General features: G+C 38.2%; 1 protein-coding gene across 1 annotated transcript in view; it reads left to right on the plus strand.

The window, feature by feature from the left end:
* Positions 1-6,558: 6,558 nt before the first annotated feature.
* LOC148832988 (ras-related protein Ral-A) overlaps positions 6,559-15,505 on the plus strand; it is a 38,119-nt gene continuing 29,172 nt past the window's right edge. Inside the window, exon 1 of the mRNA XM_088918781.1 lies at positions 6,559-6,734. The gene's annotated coding sequence lies outside the window, so the exon portion shown is untranslated. The remainder of the gene's footprint in view (positions 6,735-15,505) is intronic.

Consider the following 15,505-nt stretch of genomic DNA (forward strand, 5'->3'; position numbering starts at 1 on the left):
TAAAGCTAGCTAGCCTATTCTAGCAACTGAAGTTGGGAGAACTGCACCACAGGGCCATTTACTTACAAATGGGACCATGGGGAGCATGCACCCACTGACAGACAATCTTGAGTGTGCACCAGGTGAAATAATCACACTCATGCACTGTCACCTAGATACTCTTCATATCACCACTAGCAATGGTGATGGCACCACAAGCAATGTTGCTCAATACACAGACAAACTTTCACATTTTCAAATCATTCAAAACTTCACCTCTTCACACCAAATCCAAAGTCATGAGTCATTATATAGTGCAGTAAATGGTATACAGCAGATGATATAGAGTATGAAATTCAAACATTTTTGGCATAAATAATCACTGCTAAGAGTGATTTATTAGCATTTTTCCCCTATCACAAAGCATTTTCATGTATAAAAAGGTCATCAATTCATTAGGCATTTAAGTGCAACACCTACCTGGGTGATATAGGGCAGCCATTATGTTCTGTAAGCCCTACTGCTCAGAAGATTAAGTGAGGTAGTGAGAGGTTACTTCAATGATAGAATTAAGGGGCAAATGTAGAGATGCCAGGCTGTGTAAATCACCAGTGAAAAATACCCAGGACAACTTATGAACAGTGACAATGTCGTTGTTTTTTTAAATCACCAAAGAAGCCAGACCTTGGTTTAATGTCTCAACCCAAAGGACAGCATTTCTTACAGCACAGTCACCATGCTGGGGTATAGGTTTGGACATCCAGGTTTGGTTCCAGAGAGAAGAGTGTCACCTACTGGTCTACCAACAGCGCTGAGAGACACGATTTCATTTTCTCTGGAGGTGTTCTGGACAAAAAAATTGTTAATTATTCGGTTCATTTTCTTGGGAGGGGGGTTATTATGTATGAATTAAAATCTGCACTTTTCTATTGTATTTTTCAAAAAGAAAAACATGGACAATGACAAACTTCTTTAGTGAAGTGGTGGATTTTGTGTGGAAGGTCACTCCACAATGGTTCAAAATCCAGAAGACCTATAGTAGACCAATACTTTTTTCATGTACAATTTCTTCATATTTATTGTCTACTTCCATTCTCCATTTTGTAAAAAAATAGTAGTAAGTTGTTGGGTTCCCAACCACCATCTCCACTCTTCTGTGTCCGTTTTGGGATATCACTGCTGGGTGAGGGCCTCCACTCCCCATCCTTAGAGACTGACAAGGAGCTTATGTGTCTGAAAGGATATCAACTGTTCTACCCAAACAGAACTGAAGTTAGTGATTCTCCAGGACTGAGCATTTATGAAAGACTACAAAGTGTTTCATTAATGGCAGGACACCTTCAAGAAGCAGAAGAAAATGGCACACTGCATATGAAATACAGTATGTTTTTGACAGCCCCAACTTTATCTGGACACATTTTTAATAGCCTTTTGCAAAATCCGCACAGGGGCTTTCATAATGTCAAAGTCTACTTGTTTATGCTGAGCTTTGGCAAAGTTCCACTGAAGTTAAACTGACCATATGGTAAACAGCAACATCTGGAAAATATTACAGCAAAAAGAGTAATATCATACTGTAGGTTTCGTCAACGGCAGTCCTCATCATCTTAGGCGTGGACTGTATGTTACTCAAAGTAACATACAAACTAACTTTTATCGAAAGTATTTCAACCTTTTCTTTTATCTGTTGGTTCACTTCACTCAGGCAAAAAGACAAAAAGCGCCTTCAGCTGTATGCTCGGCAGATCCCGAGGAAGGCCTATGTCATCTGTGAAGACCCTTCTCACATCCTTCATCAGTGTTTTGAACTTCAGGAAGACGTTTTTTCTGTCCACAGTGCAGGACAAATAAAAGGAAATTTAGCTTTGTTCCAGAGGCCATCAGGCTTGCAAACAATGACTGTCAAGAAGTCTTATCAACATAATGTATTTTGCACATCACCACCACCACAAATGGGTCTGTGCTAATACCTTCTTAAATACTACACACTGTTTCTTTCAATCACTTCTGTGCTCTGTTTGCTGTTTTTATCCACGTATACTTTTTTCCCAGCAATGTTTTTTGGGGTTTTTTTTCTGTGTGGTATGTTTCACAGCTTGCTGTTTAAATTGCCCCACTGGGGATGAAAAAAAGTGTTTTTGAATTGAAGCCCCCAAAAAACTACAGCACGCCACTACAGGGTGTTCATGCACAATAACCAATATGTGAGAAGTATTTTAAATCCGTTGAATATGAAAGGGTTAGAAAAAAAAACTACAAGAAGTATTTTTTGGTCTCCCTTGTTTTATTTTATGGATAAAACACTCACCATGCACCTGCAAACCAGGTTAATTGTTTCACTCCACGGCTTTTCTACGTACTTCAAATGGAGTGCAGTTATCAGGGATTTCGCACAGCTGTCTTTGTCTGCAGGAATTGAAAAGTGGGAGAAAAAACATAAATGTTATCTAACTATAATCTACCATGCTAACACGTACTTCTAATTGAAAGGTGTCCAGTGACTGCAGATTAAATACAGAAGATAAGTCATTTCCAATTCAAGGTAGTTTTATATTTCCATATATCGCTAGACTTGAGGAAGTTGCATATCTGTTTTCTCAGCCATGTTTGGTACCGTAAGTAGATCAAGAAAATATTAACATTTTTATGCATCCTAGATCTGGAAGGTACAGTACATCCTAATTTCTCTCAGTTCCCGCAGTAAATATTCGGAAATCCCGTGATTCCGACTGAACTCGGTGAAAAAAATTTCAAGAACATGTAATGGACAGTTACCTTACAACCACAATGCATATTTTCAAATCGGGTATTTTCGACCAAAGCACTACTTGCACATGAATTCATGAGAAACGATTATGGAATAAGCCAATTTAACAAGATCACTCGGAACTCGCAATTTATCAGAAAATAAACGTGGTACAGTTTTGTCTCTGAAGCTGTGCATTAAAATGTTAAACTTTAATGAATGCTAATCTTTGAAAGGATTTAATAGGGTTTAAAACATTTAGGTATAGAGATCCTATTGGTGCTTGTATTAGGAAAATATATTCTGGTTTTTGTCTAGACTTGTCAATACATATAAACATTTGAAATACACGAAAAGCATAAGGCAAATGTATAAAAGTTATGAGTCCCTATATTAGAAAGGTAAATTTAAATTGTCAGGAAAATTTAAATAACTTGAAAAATACTTATGGTAGCTGCATTTTCAACCTTCAGTGACTTATAAAACGGTTCAAAGGTGTCAGTTAACAAATGAAATCTCAGCTACAGGTACTTTTTATTACCGTCAACTTTAACCCCTAGCTGGTGGCTTCGTTACATTCGACCCCGCTAAAAGCTGCATAAACAACATTAAAACTTATGTAATAACCTTCAAGCGTCTTACCTCTTTTCCCCGATTCCATTTTACCGCATTCACACACAAAATAAGCAAGACTGGCGAAGCTCCGTTTTCAGTCTGGGTACACCACATAGCTGAGACAAGGGAAACTACCAATTGAAAACGTCGCACGTGAATCAGCTATGTTGCTTAATTTGTTCAGTTTTATTTCAAACAAAATATATCCATTTAAAAAAATGATTTTAATTTTCCAATAAATATGAACTCCTTTTCACAAAGAGTGAAAACTGTGCGTTTTCTTGTTTTTTTCAAGGCTACAACTATAATACATTTTGAAAGAGTAAAAGTATAACTATATTATCACTTTATATTGGAGGTGAATCCATAATACTACTAAATAGTGCAACATTTTAAATATGCTATTTGAGTTTGTTCTGCATATAAGTAAACTATCAGAATTTGGGGTATTGTACAGTTACTGTCATTGTTCTCAAACCTACAGCCTGGAGATTCCAAATCCTCCTGGTTTCATTTCAAATGAGCTAAATTACTTAATTGAACAGACTATTGGCTTAATTTGTCAAGATGCATGAGGTCCACCATTAATAAACCATTAATTGAAGACACTTATGAGACTTGGAAAAATTAGAACACTCCAGTCTAGATAGATATACTGAGCTTTGTGAAGTTTAGAGGTCTTTGGTGAAGGTTCTGGGGATTAGGTTTGGTTAGTCACTTGTAATGAGCTTCTAAAGACTTGAATCTAATTCTTTTAAACAGTTAAAACAGATCAAATCTTCTACCAAGTAATTTGATGATAATTTAGATTGAAAACCGTGACACCCCAGAGCCCTCGGGATCTCGGGTTGAAATGTGAAGAAAGAAAAAAGTTTCAAAAGAGGCAGCTGACAGCTAATCGAGCTGAGAATCTCATCCATTTCTTGAGAAAAAAAAAGGACAGAGTATCAACTGCATGGCTAGTCAGCTTGTTCAAGACATTCACAGCCCTTTGTGTGAATACCTGCCTCCTGTTTTTAGACTTAAATGCACTTCTCTGATTTTTTCCACTTCTGTCCCCTGACTTATATTTCAACATCGATTCTGTCAGAGTGAGGTATGTGCCTGAAGTTATTTCAGTATGGAACTTGGGAGTGTGCAATGCAGAGGAGAGGGATTATAGAGTGCTTTATGCAATCTGATATACTGTATGCTGTAGTAGCAGTACCACTGCTTACTAGATTCTGAGAGTTTAAGAACTTCTGTGTAAATTAATATTTTCTCAGCTTTTGGTAGGAACAAAATTGTTTTTATAAAAGGCAAGGAAATCCCTTCAAGGTTTTTCAGACTTTCTGTGGAAGGTGCACTGACATTTTATTGAACAGACATGATATACAGTAGGTAGAAAACTATGCAGATTAATATTTATTATCAACCAGGCTGATCAACAGGGGGCCTACTGTGAATGCATTAAAGTAACATCTAACCAGGATGCCACAGTTAACATCCTTATGGCACCACCCAAGCTTCTTGTTTTTTAGGAACCTCTGCTCCAGTAAGAGAGTGACCTTCTGGTCTACCATTTACAGGAAGAACCTGATTTTCCTCTCCAATGCTTTGTACCAACAGGTCCCAACCTAATTATGAATTAATTTATTGTCTTTCAATTAACACTATACATTTGGATGCATTTTTCATCGTTTCTTCTTTAAAATGCGTTTGCTTGTTGGAAGATACTCTAGCTCCTGTATGTTAAAATGAAGAAAAAAAAAATCAGTAAAAACGGATTCTCATTTAAAACCGATTTTTGACAATGAGAACTAAATTTAAGAAGAAATTTAAATGACTTTCAAAGTTGATAACTTCTACTGTTTCCAAAGAAAGCTCACTAATCCAATAATGTGTTTAAGCAAATAAATATCCTGGTCTTTTTAGTTTTGCTTCTTTAAGGAAACAATTTTAAATCTTCTTGAAAAAAAATGGGGGAGGACCCTCACAAATAATTTTTGAAGGAACAAGTAAAGGTTTATTCCATAGGAACAAGTAATAGGTTTATTCCATGCTGAAAAAAAGAAGAAAGAGAACACAACGTTTCGGCCGTGGAGCCTTCTTCAGGTGTGATGCATGCTGACACAGCTACCTACTTTAAATTATTGTTGATATATGCTGTTGCTACATTTATAGTAATGTGATCTATACAGATTATTAAAGGTAGTCATTTTCCTTTTAAAAATGATTTATGGTTCTTGTCGATAGCAATTGTAAAACTCCTACTATACAGCAGATAATTCTAATATTCTAATCACACATCCAAAGACTCATTCTTTTGAAGTGTAGTCACAGAATGTTTCCTGAACCTGTATCTAATGCTGTAATTGCATTCTTACATCCCAGGTCAGATAAACATTTTCCAAGAGTTTAACTTTCATCGAGTATGAACATTTAAAACCTAAGTAACAATTAGCTAATTAAGTGATGGCAACTCATGAACTTTAAAAAGAATTGACTCCCAAGTACGACTCTGATGAAAAATTTGCATTTGTATAACATTGTATAACATTTGTTATAATGCAGTACAGAATAAAAACAAGGGCTTATTTAAAACAAGATCAGAATAGGGTACTATGCCTTAGAATGTACTGTACCTAGTTAGTGTAACTGCTCTTTTGCAATTGTGGAACAATCTGAATAAATGAAGTGAACTGCGAAATTTGGAATGCAGAATACAGTATTACAGTTGATGTAATATGATTTTGCGAAATGTGTAATAATTAGTAAGCAACACTATTTCCAGTTATTGGGAAGCTGAAAAACAAAATATCAGCTTTACAAAGGTGAGCTCATTCCAGGGAGCACAAGGTAGCTGACATCACCAGTATAAATAGAAGACCTGCAGCGGTTTAACATAATCAACAGATCCCCACCTTAACCACAATACCCAAAGTGTGTCTGTTGTCATTGTTGCGGGGAAAATGTTTTGTTTTTTACGTCGTAGATGATGGAAAACGAGAATTTGGGCTTACACGTTAACGCCTACTTTTCCCTTGACCCGATTCTGATATGTAGCTCCGGGGAGTCACTAAGAAGGTAAGGTCTGCGCGCTGAGACCGGGTGAAAACCACCGCCTGCGACTCCCGCCTGCCCTCATGACGGAGGAGTGAGAGAGCCATACTCCCTCCTGGCCCCCGTCGCCGCCGTGCGCGCTGACATCACGGGGCCGTCGTTGTCCACACCCTTTCGCCATATTCTCCGAAAGAAGCGCACACACACACACAAAAAAAAAGGGGAGAGGCTGGAATTAATGTGTTGTTCGGAACGGACAGCATCCGGAGCGCCACAGCAGGGACCTCGACAGCTCGCGAATTGCAGAAGACGAGGGGAGCTCACCTAGATCTTTTTCCCTTCTTTCCAGCAGGTAAGACCCGGGCGCTTTCAGCGGTGCGTCCCCGTACTCCTGTGCCGTGGAGCCGGTTTGCAAATCCTGCTCAACTCCGTGCGCCCAGCATTATTTACCGTGCTCCTCCACTTCAGTCTGCAAGCATGTTGTTGTTACGGGAACTGACACTCCGCTCGGCGCAGCGCATCCAGACCTCCCTGCTCTGCTCCTGCTGCCCGACAAGAAGAAGTGTTTGTCGCGCTTCTTGCGTTATTTGCAGTCGCTCGAAAGTAACACAAGATAATGTGATATATTCGCACGTTATCTCTTTGTTCTCATGAGGTAATCGCGTACCGATAGTTTAGGCGCATTCACATAACACTGTTGGAAAACTGTACCAATATGGCATTAAGGGTAGCTAGCCTCTACTTTAAGAATTTGAACAAAAATAAATAAGGTATTTGACTGGATCAGCGATGGAGTGAAATATGGACGGGCTAAAATCCTCGCTGCAGGCTGCAGATGTATTAAGGTGGGTTTAGTGTACACTGTTGCATAGTTTAGATGTAGTCCCTCAGTTGTGTTGTGGAGGATACGCTTTTAATTTCCAGGAATGCACTGCTCAGTTGAAACTGGGCCCGATAGCCAGTGCTTTGTGATATTTGATAATATCTCTGATATAGCATTGATGGTGTATTGGTAGATGGATCTCTCCATGATGAAAGTGGTCTTAAAATTGATTAAAATTGTCGAGTACTTTAAAGCTTCAAAAAGACCCATTTTGATTCTGGAAGTTCCTTGGCCGTCTGGTGTCTCTTTTTCAGATTCACACTTGACATTTATGCACAAAGGTTTCTTTTTAAGTAAGACCAATGCTGGGGGGTGGACAACGAGACGAACAGGTGGTGAAATCACCAGCGACGCTGTTAAACTTGCTGTTGCTTTTTAAAAATGGGGCTTGCGAGGCGTGCTGTGCCCGAGTGAGAATGTAGCACACACGGAAAGTGATCATCTCCGTGGTGAGGTGGAAGAGGCACTGTGCTGCTTCACCACACCCAAGGACTTGAGACAGACGCTGGGAAAATCGGTCTCTGCTCCGTCGCACAATGCAGTAGGTTGCGTTTTCCGACCTGGTTTGCAATAGGGCTTGCCCTTTGTGTAATCAGTTGTGTGTATCCTGACAGTTGTTGCCTGACGTGGGTAAGAGCCCTTCTCTGGAGGCTGTACAGTTAAGAGGTTGCGGGGAAAGTTTTTACAAGGTGTTTGTCTTTCTGCCAGTGCCCCTAGCCTTTGGGTCATAAAATCTGCAAAGGCACCAGTAAAGGCGTCACAGCCCTCCAGTGTTATTTTTCTAGGGGTAATGGAGACTACGAGACAATTACAACCGCCGTTTTAACATGGGCACTAAACAACATTGTAACGTCTTCTTTTTAATATTGGCTTTGGCTGATGTGTTGCCTGACAAGCACAGTGGTGTAAGACTTCGATATCCTAGTGGATGAATCTGACCTGTTTTCTCACTAAGGTCATGGGTGTTTTGTACAGTATAACGTATATGAATATGAGATGCACATGTAGCAAGCAAAAACAACAACAACAAAAAACTTTCTGATAACACAATATATTTTTGCATCTGTTACAGCACAAAAGACATTTTGGCGAAGGGGCATTTCGTATTACTGCTCAGTTCTGTTTCCGAGTTTGTGTTTTAGCGCCGTTAATAGCCAAGTGGAAGTCTGAGTACACCAGTGAGTAACTTTAAAGGATTGCATGGCATCACATGCTCTTGATGTCAGACATCATTACCATTGTTTTTATTTTAATTTTCATCCAGGCAGGTGAAAGAAGTGACAACAACAATGAATCACACTTCTAAAATGGATATCTTAATGTTTTACAGTACTTAAGAATTTCCTTCAGTTTTGACAGTGACATTGATGTCATTAAGTTTGGGCTTTGTATTAAAAGGGCATTTTTATTTTTCACTCAGAATGTATTCCTATGTCAAAAAATGTTATATACAAATATTTATCGTGATATTGAGCATCAGGAGGTCCTCTGAAATATTTCAAATGGCATGCATTGAATTACCGCAACCTGGCATGAAACAGTAAACTGAAGGGCATGCAGATCTGTTTGAAATATAGAAATAAACTCATTTTTAAATCATAGTAGTTACACAGCTCATTACTATAGTCCTGACCTGCGGTTTGGCAAATTAAAACCAAATGCATAAAAAAAAAACTAGAGGAGAGTAAAATTTAATGATGGAAGTATCTACAAAAACCTCAAAACAATTCTGGGGTGCATAATGAAGTGAGACATTTGCGACTTTTACGAAATTAAAATGAAAAAGGCAGTAATGAGATTTGGGTAGGGTGGCGCAGTGATTAGCATTGCTTCACTGGGTGCCATCTGTGTGGAGTTTGTATGTTCTCCTTGTGTTTGCAAGGGTCTCCTCGAGGGACTCGGGTGTTCTCCCACAGTCTGGAGACATATCTTTAGGTAATTGGCTACTGGAAAAATTGGCCCTGGTGCGAGTGTGTGTGCATGTTTGTCTCTGTGTGGGCTCCGTGATGGACTGTCATCCCATCCAGGGTGTATCCTGCTTTGCTTGCCAGGAATAGGCCCTGTCCCCTGCGACCCTGTACTGGATAAAGTAATTAGTAAATGGATGGATAATGGCTGGAGATCTGCAAACAGTTTGTTACCTTCCTTTGAAATAGAAATGGCTTGCCGGGCAGCAGTGATGTTTTAAATCACATTTTAATTTTATTCATCTGGAGTTGGAGGAGTAAAGTCCTTCAACGGCATAACCCATAGCCTGTTGAAAAGACTGTTCCAATGAAAGATGTTGGAATATTAATTTCTTAAAAGTTACAGTCAGGTCAGAAAAAAGGACTCACATTGCAGATGAAATATTAAGTTAATACACAAAGCAAATGAGAAAAGAAATTGAAGTTTGTATGAACTGTTCATTGTGGAGAACATATCTGTTAAGTTTTTTTTTTCTTCTCTCTGGACTTGTCAAAACACTTGTGAAACCCTTGAATCTCATAGAAACTACTGAATTAATATTTATTTAGCAGCTTACAGAAGATGAGAATTGAAGTGTTCTGGAGCAGAAAGTTATTGAAATCCGTCTCTTGATGTTGGTGGAAGGTCTGTGTTTTATGTGTGATACAGATACAGTGTTGTGAAAAGAAAGTGCATTCTCTTAAGATTGTCTGGTTTTACATATTAAGAGACATCTGACCTTCACCTAGAAGTCCTAACAGTAGATAAATCTATCCCATTTGACAGTACACACAAATTCTACTTTGTCATTGTTTATTAAACAAAAAATCAGACATTCAACATTCAGAGGCTTTGTGCTCACCCTCTCTAAAGTACTATAGTTGCTTCTGACCCAACACAGCTTAACTCTTTCCTTAAGTGTAATTTAATGAGGTTATGTTATGCAATACCAACTTTTTTGAAAAAATACATTTCAAGATTTCTTTGCCTTTGATGTAGTATGCTTCATTGAAATGGAAAATCTGGAAACTCGTTCCGCTTCAGTCAAATTGCATCTCAAGTTTTGTTGGAGAATGACTTTTAATGTGGATTAAGCGAACAAAAGTATTGCCTACTTTGCATTTCTGATGGTCTGCTTACCTTTTTTTTCCCCACTTTTGTCATATTGCAATTACATTTGATAAACCACAAAATGAATGAAGTTGTAATATGGCTAGATTTCATAGCAACCCAGAGACCAGCAACTACAACTAACAGCACTTCAGTGAATGACATTTGAATGGTGTTGTCAGTTTTTTAGCAAATAATTTCTAACATTTTTTTAAAAAGTGCAGTAAGCACATGTTGCATGTTCACTATATCCCAGAAAATTGTGTTCATTACCCTTTGATTGTGGAATGATACATTGGGGTGGTGATTATTGTACACTATATACTTCTCTGTCCTATTGGAAAAGAATAGTCTCATTTCACAGCCGGCGAAAATAAGTGTGCAGTATTTTACACGAATATCCTTGAGCACATTGCAGGAATGAAATGCGAGTTAGTTGAGCTCTGGGATTAGTGATTATCACTGCCTTTGAACTCTGCGTGATGGATTAGTAGGGTGAAACAGACGAAACAGTCAGTGTCTGTGATGTGAAAAGCAGCACGCCAGGAATCAAAATGAGCAGGGACTGTGTTCTTAACTGGGAAAAGGAATCGGCCAATGTCAAGTGTAAAGGGGCATGTCGTGATGGAAAAAAATAAACACCAAAAACCTGGGAGCACTGCCTATGGTGCGGTCGGTAAAAAAGTAGTATTTTCTGCCAGTGCTGCAGGTCCCTGTATGTTCTGTGTTTGTAGCTCATCCCTTGTGTCTGTGAAATAGCAGCTTGAAGTCCCAGCTGTGCTGAGCTCATCATGGCTTCACAGGGGATTCACAAGGATCTTTCAGTGGCTACTGGCTGTTGCTGAGCTGAGGCCAAGGAAGGCAAAGAAGCATCTTACTGAGCTGAATCACTGTGCTTCTGGCCAGGGTAGCTTGGCAACCTCCTCCACAGCTTATTATACCCAACTCTGGCTACAGTACATTGTGGCAATGAGATGCTGATCAAGTTTCTTCACTCAAGTGATGATTACTTCTTAGAAGAAAACAGATAATTGCATTTTTTTTTCCAGGATAGAAAATTGTATGGTGGAGAATGGCTTAGACAAGGGGAAAAAATAATAACAAATGTTTTTTTTTTAATGGGATTTTTAAAGCATTACTCAATACAGGTTAATATAATTAGCAGGTTGCCAAACCTTTACTGCAGCCACACAAAGTACACTTTTTAAAACACTTAATTTGCATTTATGCAAAGATGACTCGCTTTGCCAGTCAGGCTGAGTTATAAATAAGGACTCTTGTGCTTTCAGTTTTCCAACAGTTGGTTACGCATTGTAGCTCTTATTTAAATTGCTGCTTTGTGCATTCTTTATATAAATCTGTAATGTATGTCTGCTAATATAAACCTTGAGCTTTTTGATTAGTTGCCATGTTTTTAGCATCATTTATATACTCAATGAAACAGGGACATTTTTAGTCAAGTTTCCCCGAACAAAAATTAACTCCGTGCGAAACCTTTGTGTGACAGAGGGCTTCTTCTTTGGAGCGTCAAAGAGTTTGCAAGAGCGTATTTCCTTTTCAGTTGAAGATGTTACAATATAAAGCTCACCAGGTTACATTCTTATCAGAGATATCTGGAGTGATACATCGCAGGGTTCAGAAATAACTTGTATTTATAAGTTATAAACTTTCTCATCACGGTTTGTTTTTGTTGTAAGCCACAGGACACCATTCGATTACCTGCAAGGCTAAATTGCTGATCTAAATGCTTTGTATCAGGATGAGTTGTGAACCTTTTTCATTTAAAGTGTCATTTTCAGTTTTAGACAGTATTTTTGCTGTACAGTTGCTTAGGCATTCAATAACTTATGCATTTGTCATTACTGCAGACAGTTCTGTTAGTACTTCAGCTCTAGGCAAGACTCCTGATACTGTATATCATACAGTACTGTGTAATCTGAGATTAATTGTTAAAGACACATAGTTATTTTTGGTATGAAAGGGACAAATTGTAACATTTAAATCCGACATCACTGATCACAGGACAAATGCTTTTCATGACAACAACAAAAAGAGCACAACTGATTTTAAGGAATAGTATTTTCCTGGTTGTTTTTTTTGTCTTCTGTTTTGAGAGTGAAATGGAATTAGATGCTTCACTGCTCTCGGAGATTAATCCAACTCCAGGCTTTTACCAAAAGCTGTCTGTATGGATTTACTCCCATTTTGTATCGGGCGCAAAGAACAAGAGAACATTTTAACAGTCCATATGTTTTATAATTAAAAAAAGAAACAATTTCATGTTTAATGATAATGAAAATTAGGTAGAAAAATTAAAAATGGCAGAAGTTAGAACTTAGGTTATTCTTATAGTTCTATATTTCATGTGCTGTAGTAGATTCTACCACATAAAAGATTCCAAGACCCATAAAATTACCTTATTGGTAGGCCATCCTATTTTATCAAGTTATAAATATTGTTAACTGGGTGTATAGAAAAATATAGAAATTACTGATACTCTGAAACCCTTCAAATTTTTTTTTTTAATAAACCACAAAGATCTACCAGAAATGCACATTTCAAAATCATAGACAACTTTTATGCCATTTAGTTTTTGAGTTTTCTTGTATCCTCCAGAAAGTACTATTTTTAATGCATTCAATATTTTGCCACAGTTTCTCATATCTCTGATTTGAAAAATCTTAAGATTCAGTAATATTTGTGTGTGTGTCTTGGTAGCTCGCCGTGATTGTTTAGTGGTCAGTGCTTTGCGTTATGGCCGCAACAACCCTGGTTCAGATCCGGGTCACGGCACAATAGGGGCGTCTGCTTTGGGGCAGTGCGGTGGCTAATGTGGCTAAGGATCTGCACTTGTGGCTGGAAGGTTGCCGGTTCATATCCCGGCAGCCGGCTGAGGAATCCTACTCTGACTCCAAGCTTCTCTCCCTGTCTGTGTGCCTGTGTGTCTCATGGAGAGCAAGCTGGGGTATGCGAAAAGACAAATTCCTAATACAAGAAATTGTAAATGGCCAATAAAGTGATCTTATCATATTATTTTCACACTAAGTCAATAGTGTGAAAATGTCTATCCTGCCTAAAAGTTTCAGTCCCAGAAGGTTTTATACAGGAAGGGTGACTCACATCATCTACCTCTTAAGTGTTGGTGTGCATTTACATAGCATATCAGCTGGAGATGTGAAGAAGTGAGTAAGTACTTCAAGTGCCATTCAAACATTTCTGGTCTTTTCTGGGAGTGTCTTTTTACTATCTTAACATTTATCTATTTATCTTGTGTCTTATCCTTATCAACATCTTCTGCATCTTATCCATCTTCTGTATGAGTATGGAGTACATCAGAAAGAGAATCAATTAAGCAATTATTATTATAATTATTATTACCTTAGTGTAAATTATGTAATACTGTTTCCATTGTGCTCAATTCACTGTTTTGAGGAACTTCTTTTGTGTGTATCCTTTTCTTTGTCACTCAATCATGGTGGCATTACAAATTATGAATATAATTCCTGCGGCTCATACAAACATTTCCTATTCTTTGTCCCAGACAGTTGCAGTATTTATGTACACCTGGTCTAAACCCTGTTCTGTACTTGCTCAATAAAGAACACGCTATCTACTATTTGTGCTTAATAGAAGTGCTTTGATTGCCAAACCACAGTACTGATGCAATAGCTAAGTAAAAAAACATAAGCGCAAGGATTATACCAAGATTTTTCTACTAATCCGTGACTGGAAAAAACAGAGATGCAATAAATATAAAGTTCATTAAAACAATATTTAGTTTTTTAATTACGCAGGGAATTAGAAATTATCTTACTGACTGAAACAAGGTTTCTACTAGTGGAACCTATTACAAATACCAAAGGATTATTTTTATGAGGATAACCATTTTTTTTTTTAGTTTTGGGAGGAAAAAATGGATCCAGCTGTAGGAGTTAAGTGAAGGCAGAGTGTTCAAGTTTGTACTTCAGGCCCTGATATTGCTGGGAACTCCTTGATACTGTATAGTGGTTGAGCAACATAGATGAGGTATTGATGTGTATTAGGATATACAGGCATGGGCACCGAAAGTCAACGGGATAAATTCTAAAAAGCAAACAAGGTGTGAGCTTGTGCTCTCAGTGAAATTTGTGTCAAGAGAAATTGCATGTGCAGATTTAGATTTCCTAACACATGTTAACAAACTTGTTGCTTCGTTTGACGTTGACTTGGAAGAGGCAAAGGAACTTGCTGTGAAACTATTACACAGTGGAAGACCAGGCCATCCTGCACGTTTTGAGGTAGTTGATCAGGTAGAAAAAACATATTTGCAGTCCAGCAGATGGGAGAATGGTTTTTGTTGCAGGAAAGGAAATCCGAGTGGCTGTTGAGGAAATTGTTCAACAATTCTGATGGTTGTTCTTGTTTGATTAAAACTACAAGGGAGTTAATCTTATTTTTTTCCAGAGTGCTTCCAATTGTGTTTATTTGAATTCCTGTTCAATGAACACTTGTTATACAGTGTAAAACAGTCAATATAGATTGTACCAGGTTTTTAATATTTTAGCCCCCCATTTCCTGTTAGAAACCTGTGCCAATTATTTTGAGATTACCAGTGCTTGACACTGTTTAATCCAGCACTTTGATGGACGATAAAACTTTTCATTAATCCGTTAGTGTAGAACAGTTTTTCAGGTGTCTGTCATCAGCGTTTCAAGTGGTACCTTGAAATTTCCTTTTGGTTTTCAAATTCTGAACATTTCTTCCTTTTGAAAAGCCTTTTTTGTTTTTGCAAGTGCTCACTTTTTTTTCCTGTTTTTGAGAAAATTATTTCCTTATTTTACTGTAAAACCAGCGGGTTTTTAATCCTTCCATAAACATAATGCTTGTAAGCCTGATGTAGCTTGGCTACAAAAATGTGATGTAAAGATATTTCTGGTTTAGTTCTATTGGGCTGTCACATGTTTAAAATGCCAACTTAGTTTTGTTGGGATTGCCAATAGAGTCGTTGTCTTGACCCCCAGTGACTTTGCGGGCCCATAAGGAGAGGCTGAAAAGTACAGGTGGGGTTCCACAAACCCTCCTTCCTGGTGAATCATTCATCTCTTGACATGCTGCAAACTCTGCAGTAACGTACTGGATGTTTGCGACAGAGTGGGACTGTTTGGGAGAGGCGAGTCCCTCACTGACAGGAAAGCACCAGCAGG

The sequence above is a fragment of the Atractosteus spatula genome, chromosome 6, assembly GCF_055471065.1.
Source record: "Atractosteus spatula isolate fAtrSpa1 chromosome 6, fAtrSpa1.hap1, whole genome shotgun sequence".
NCBI classification, from domain to species: domain Eukaryota; kingdom Metazoa; phylum Chordata; class Actinopteri; order Semionotiformes; family Lepisosteidae; genus Atractosteus; species Atractosteus spatula.